General features: G+C 41.5%; 1 protein-coding gene across 3 annotated transcripts in view; it reads left to right on the top strand.

Annotated features, from left to right (window-relative positions):
• Positions 1-7,059, top strand: part of Gdap2 (ganglioside induced differentiation associated protein 2) — a 36,796-nt gene that overhangs the window by 510 nt on the left and 29,227 nt on the right. The window contains exon 2 of one of the 3 annotated variants that reach the window (XM_013024688.1): positions 576-720. The exons of 1 other annotated variant lie outside the window; for it this stretch is intronic. The gene's annotated coding sequence lies outside the window, so the exon portion shown is untranslated. Of the gene's footprint in view, positions 1-575; positions 721-1,913; positions 1,936-7,059 lie in introns of those variants that run through there. One more of the 3 variants, XM_013024690.1, reaches the window with a different exon arrangement.

Below are 7,059 nucleotides of genomic sequence, written 5' to 3'. Positions count from 1 at the left end.
TTCTGCAGACTGTTTTAAAGTTCAATGTGTATTTGTGGACTTGTTCAAAGTACGAGACTGATAAGTTCATTTTCAGCAGAAAGTCTTGTTACTCTTTAATCTTACCCAAATTCCAGCTTCCCCTCCCATATCCTCACTTGAGTTCTCTGAACCATTCCTTCTGTCCAGTCTTAATCTAAGACATCATCTCCCGGGGCGGGGTGGAAGGGGAGGCGGTGCGGGGTCGGGCCCGGGCGGGGCAGGGGGAGGCGGTGCGGGGCTCGGCGCGGGCGCGGGCAGGGAAGTCGGGCCTCCTGCTGCGGTTGCAGTCCTCTGTCCCAAGCCCTCCGTCACCGCCCCTGCGGAGCCGCCGTTGCACGGCTGGGTGATCGGCGCGGGGCGGGAGCGGGCCTCAGTCGAGCGAGCACAGAATGCTGAGTGGTCCGGATCCCCACAGTCTGGGGTGACATTGGCCGGGCTGTGTGTTTTCCACCCTCGGCCTCCCGAGAGGAGATGCCTGGAGTCGGGGCCCTCCTGCGGGTGCGGCGGCCCGGTGGGAATGGGCGTTTCTCCGCTTGCAGCCCTTTTATCCTTAGGTTGCAGGCAAGTTTTAGGAGTGAGTTCTGACGGCTCTCAGTGAATTAAAGCTGACCTGGAACTAGAAAAGAAGTATGCCCTCGCCATGCAAGCCAGCCTAGAAATTAGAAGTATCTGCATTTGTCGTGTTTTTAAGATGTTCAGGTAACCCTCCAAATACAAGAACACTGTAACAGGAATGATGGATGAGACTGGAAAGCTGCTGTAGTTTTAGAACCGAGCTTGCTGTAGGGGAGCCAGTGGTTCGCGCTTGACATCCCTTCTACTCAGTGGGCTGAGATCTGAGGTCGCCCTTCAAAGCCAGTCAGATCTGAGATTCTTGTCACCAATTAATCAGCAAAAAACAAGTGGAGGTGTGACTCAAGTTGTAGAGCACCAGCATTGAGCAGAAAAAAAACAAGGGAGAACTCAAGAAGACTTTGAGTTCAAGCCTCAGTTCCAGCACCAAAAATAATAATAGTAGTAATAATAGCAGTGAGATCGCTGGGAGGAATGAGATCTTAGAAAAGGAATTGTGGCAACCAGACAATTATTTCAGGGATTCTAGCAGGGAGGAGAGCATTTTTGATGGGTGTGTGTGGTTAATGACGCCTATAGTTCCTCTGCATCATCTTGATCTGGGTGGGGGCAGAAGGTGGGGGAACCATTCATCAGTGGAAAGCTGTAGTTTAGATTCTAGTGATACCTCCTTGGAGTATTTATTTCTAAGAAAGCTATCTTACAACTCTGTAAACTGTGGATAGCTGGTGTCAATCATAAGTGATGTTTGCAAGTTGTCTCTTGGAGATTCCATGGGAGCTTTTGCCTGTTTTTGGATATTTCATTTCAATATTCCTGATCTGTTAATATGACTTCTGTGATTGACTCTATATACCACCTGCCAGGTTGCTTTTTGAAGCAAGTGAAATTGGGGGGGGGGGTTGGATGGATGGTGGTACTGGAGCTGAACTCTGAGCCTAAGCACTGTCCCTTACCTTTATTACTCAACACTGGTGCTTTACCACTTGGGCCATGCCTCCACTTCTGGCTTTTTTTTCTCCCCTCTCCCCCCTGCTTGGAAATGCACCTCTCACATCTCAGTCTCCCTAACAGCTAAGATTACAAATGTGAGCCACCAGCTTAGACTGAAGCAAGTGAAATCCTGATCCTCTTCATTTTTGTATTCAAATGAGTCAGTCTTTAAAAAACTTAACATTATTAAAAATCATTAGAAGGAAAGTGGCACAGTGGTTCAAGCGGTAGAGCGCTCGCCTTGAGCTGAAGAGCTGAAGGACAGCACCCAGGCCCAGAGCTCAAGCCCCATGACCAACAACAACAAAAAAAATTATTAGAAGGAACAACCACAGATGGAAAATGTTTGTGAGTTAATACCTCCTATAAAATTCCTTTACATGCTACTTCAAGGATACCCCTACTTACTAGAATTTCAGATCGTTCAGTGCTTTAAATGTTACCTTTGAAACTTAGTGCCATTTGTTTAATATGTTAATATATAACCAATATTGCTGATTTACTATGAGGGCATGTGCTTCAGGAGTTTTTGAATGATAATTTAAAATATGACCTAGTCCATTGATGGGGCCTAGAAATCATTTTATAATACTATATTTATTGTGAACACATTGTACCATTTCAGTTAGTATTTTTGTATCTGGGCAACTTTTTTTTAAGTGCCATTAAGATAATTTTTTTTTAAAATTTTTTTTACTGGTTTATATCAGTTGTCAGGGTTTTCATTGTTAAATTTCCACACATTTACACTGTAGGTCAATGTTTCAACCTCTCTATCACAGAACCTCCCTTCTAAAACATAGTGGGTTTCCTTGTTCTATTTTCATAGTTTCAAATAGTCTCTTTTGACAGTATTTCATCTTCTTTATCTTCTCTCCCCTGGGCACAACTTATTTCATCCCCCTATCAGTCATCAGTTTTTCTTGAGTTTCTCTGTGCTGTGCTTGTGATGTGTTACACAGATATTCTTCTTTATGATTCTTGAGTGCCCTGAATCTCTTAATATGCTCTGAACTTCTAAATATTTAAATTCAAAGACATAAATAATGTCAAGCCTGTAATTTGTGCAAACAGTGAAGTAGAGCTGGTACTTCTTGGAAACAAGATGCATAGACCAGCTCTATGTATTTTTTTTTTAGCTCTATGTATTTTTATCTAGGCTTATCTAATCAAGAGCATTTTGAAGAATAATAAGTCAAAAGGTCTAATTTTTCCTTTTAAATGATAATAGTTTCTTTTAACACACACACACAGACTTTTTTTTTGACAGTGATGCAAAGTGTTCTGCCTAATTCTGTCTAGTCTTGAACAATAAAATCTGATCTAGCCATTCTACTTAATCATATAAAGCAATATTTAAAGAACTTCTTAAACTAGAAGATGACAGAATGTGGGTAAAAAAGAAGGCTACAAAGAATTGTTTAGATTGTATCATTTGAATTATGAGGAATATATAAATGAAGATCATGCAGTGCTCCATTTGCTTTCCTGTCTTTGGGTATGTTCTCTGCCACTAAAGTACTAAGAAAGTATGGCTAAGGGAAATGAATCTGAACCATATTGAAACCTGTTTGTGTCCCATGGAGACTTTTGATCCTAGGACATTACTAGGTTTCTGCAGACTGTTTTAAAGTTCAATGTGTATTTGTGGACTTGTTCAAAGTACGAGACTGATAAGTTCATTTTCAGCAGAAAGTCTTGTTACTCTTTAATCTTACCCAAATTCCAGCTTCCCCTCCCATATCCTCACTTGAGTTCTCTGAACCATTCCTTCTGTCCAGTCTTAATCTAAGACATCATCTCAGATCTGTTTGCAAATCTCTGCTTGTATGAGCTCACACACACACACATTTTGTGGATGAAAAGTATCTATTTTCTGCAGGATTCTTAGACTGTCCTGTGACCCTAAGTTAGGAGCCCTTTCCTGAATTCCTGCATGTGTGTGCACACAGTGTAAATTTATTTTTTAGTAAGAAAAATCAATTTCTGGGGCTGGGAAAGTGGCTCAGTGGTAGAGCACTTGCCTTGCATGCACGAGGCCCTGGGTTCAATTCCTCAGCACCACATAAGCAGGAGAAAAAAAAGCCTGAACTGGCGCTGTGGCTCAAGTGGTAGAGCACTAGCCTTGAGCTGAAGAGCTGAGGGACAGCGCCCAGGCCCAGAGTTCAGGCCCCACAACTGGACCCAAAAAAAAAATAAGAAAGAAAGAAAGAAAAATCAATTTCTTTATATGGATGGAACTGCAAAAGAATGCAACCCTTATTGAATACAGGACTCTGTCCATAAAATGCCATTCAACTTTGCTCTTCCACAGAAACTGTGAACATTACTCACTTAACACCTATTGTCTTATGAGCCACAATGATCCACCCACAGGTACTGACCAGAATATGATTCAAGACACAGGAGAACACCAGAGTTATATCAAAGAAAATAATAGAATTTTGAGGAGGAAATGATGACTTTTTTAAAGGCAGCTAAGATTTGAGTATTCCTTGGATTTGGGAAAGTTTCTATTGACCCTGAAAGTTTAAGAATTGTACTAGAAGCAGTTAGCAAAAGCAAAACTTCAGGAAGTTGATTAAATGGAAGAAGAGGAAGTAGAAGAGTAAAAGCATGTTATTGTGTGGGGGGGGAGGGGGGTGGGAAAAACAAGGGAAAAAACGAATACTAATAGTTCCCCTCTATAATCCTAGCTGCTCAGGCCTCTGAGATCCCAGGATCACAGTTCAAAGCCAGTCTAGGCAGAAAAGTTTGAGACTCTTAATCTTTAACCACCAGAAATCTGAAAGTGTTGCTGTGGGTTCAAGGAAGAGTTCCTTTCTCTGGACTCCTCAAGTCTTGAGCCTGTCTTCTTCAGAGAGACATAAAATATGCAATAAGCCATACATAATAGCTTTAAACATTCTATTGAGGTCACACAGCCTTGTTTGTGCAATATCCTATTGGCTATATATGCCAGCCCTATTCCTTGTACAAGGGCATAAGTGCCAGGAATAGATGTCATTGGAAGACATCTTAGACACCGCCTACAACAGATACAGCTATGAATCACTTAGAAATCCATCTAGAATCAGTAAAACTGATTCAGCACAACTGGTCAGTTGTGCTGATGAAGGTCCCGGACATTTATTTGGGCAGCAGTCAGGATTGCTGATTGTGTGGGAGTTTCTTTTCCCCCTTACTGCCACAGAAATAGAATTGGAGAAAACAGATGTTGGGTTTGTCTAGGGATTAACAAGGCACTACAAAGGAAGTCGTGACATTGAGATGAACAACAGATCAGCAGTTTGTGTTTGGCTTGCTTGGTATTTGAATCTGGGCCACCCGTGGGGATAGAACTTTATCTCAACAGTGGCACAGGTGACTTCTACATTGGCACTGAGAGAGCTATAAGAAGTAACTCAAATGTGCCCTGCTTTGTGCCAGGTGCCTTGCTATATAATTTTGACATAGATTATCTTATCTGTTCCTCACAGTTACTCCTGGAGTTAATTAACCCTATTTTAGAACTCTGGCTTAGAGTCAACTATCTACTGGATGCAAACTCAGGCCTTCTTACATCAACCATAAGAGTGAGAAATAAGTTACTTGACAGGCTGGAGTGTGGTTCAAGTGGTGGAACACATGCTTAGCAAGCACCACGCCCTGAGTTCCATCACCAGTACTGTGCCCCCCCCAATAAAAAAGTTCCTGAAGAAATAGTTTTGTCCTGGAAGTTGACACTCACATTAGGAAACAATACCTTTAAAGGGTTTAAAATATATTATGATTAAGAACCTTCCCCATGAAGGTGCATTTTTTTAAAATTACAAGTTTGGGCAAAGTGTCCTTCCATTGGGTCTAGGCCACTGCCCTGATGGAGGAGTCCAGCTTTGCACTCAGTTCGTTGAGACTAAGTCTGAGTACTTGAAAGCATCCTAGCAACACTTGTGGACCCCAGTTTCAGAGTCTGGCCCTGGACTAAACACCTACTTCTAGGTACAATTCGCTTATCTCCAAGCTACTTTCTTTTCTTTTGTACTGGTTTACTTGAATTCAGAGCCAAGGCATTGTCCCTTAGCTTTTTTATTTAAGGCTGGCACTCTACCACTTGAGCCACCCCTCCCCTTCTGCCTTTTTTGCTGAATAATTGGAGATAAGAGCCTCTTGGATTGGTGTTCCCTAGACTGGCTTCAAACCATGCCTAGGATTATAGGCATGAACTACCAGCACCCAACTCAAAGTAACTTCTAAGAAGGATGAGTATAAAATAAATCCTCTGGTACAAATTTATTATGCTGTACTCTCCAGAACCTTTTTTAATTTGTTATATAAATGATTATATTTCATATCCAACAATATGGATTCATGAATTAGCATTTTGTACAAAGCCAGTGTTCTTTTTGATCATTATTCTCTCAGAAACACCAAATGATAATCTGTAGAAGTGTATACCTGTTTTCACTGACTCTTAAAACAAACATTAGGATCATTTTTTAAAAAGCTTTTCAAAAAAGAAGTCGTCCAGTCAGCTTTCTTTTTCTCTACTGTCTGCTCTCAGGTCTAATTTCCTAACAACCTCCAGCTTGCCCACCCCCACTGAGCAGTTCTTGGTCAGGTAACCTTTTAGTAGCAGTTGCTTTTAATTCTAGCTGATCCCTTCCAGGCATATTCTTCCCCAACACTTCCCTCTTCCCTTCTCTTCCTACTGAGGGTCTAACTCAGAATCTTTCTTGCTTCCAGCTGGAATTCTACCATTTGAACCATGCCCAGACTAGCTTTTGACCAGTTAATTGATGGTAAGAGTTTCAGGGACTTTTCTGTCCAGATTTGCTTTGAATCATCAGATCTTAGCCTCCTGAGTTTACAAATGTAAACCACAAGAACCAGACTTAGCAATCATTTTTATCTCACTTTCTGGCCTCTAAATTTTGCTGTAGGAATATATTCTTAGAACTCTTTTTTTTCCTGTTTCCATTTATGTTTTAAGCAACTTTGTGTAGTTTCTGTAGCTTTTTGTTGTTGTTTTAGTCAGTCATGGAGCTTGAACTTAGGGCCTGGGCTCTGCCACTTTGAACCACAGCACCACTTCTCCTTTTCTGGTGGTTAATTGGAGGCAAGACTCTCATGGTCTTTTCTGCCTGGGCTGACTTTGAACCACAATCCTCAGATCTCAGCCTCCTAAGTAGCTAGGATTACAGGCTTGAGCCACCAGCACCAGGCTTTAGTTTCTGTAGCCTTAAATGCTACCATTGTGCTGAGACTTCTCTGAGCTCTAGCCTCATCTACCCAGTTGTCTATGTGACCTTGGCCATAAGTAGTAAACATCTCAGTTTAGCACTTCCAGCAAGGGCCTATTATCAGTGAACCCCACAGCTTTTGTCCTTCTTCTTTGTAAACAGCATTAATATTAATATCTACTTCATTTTTTAAGCAAAAAGTTTAGGAGCTATCTTTGATTGTACACTTTCTCTATTCATTTAGCAAATG

Source organism: Dipodomys ordii, unplaced genomic scaffold (genome assembly GCF_000151885.1).
Source record: "Dipodomys ordii isolate 6190 unplaced genomic scaffold, Dord_2.0 Scaffold78, whole genome shotgun sequence".
Lineage (NCBI taxonomy): Eukaryota > Metazoa > Chordata > Mammalia > Rodentia > Heteromyidae > Dipodomys > Dipodomys ordii.
Note: the sequence above shows the minus strand (reverse complement) of the source record. Positions and strands in the feature narration are given on the sequence as shown.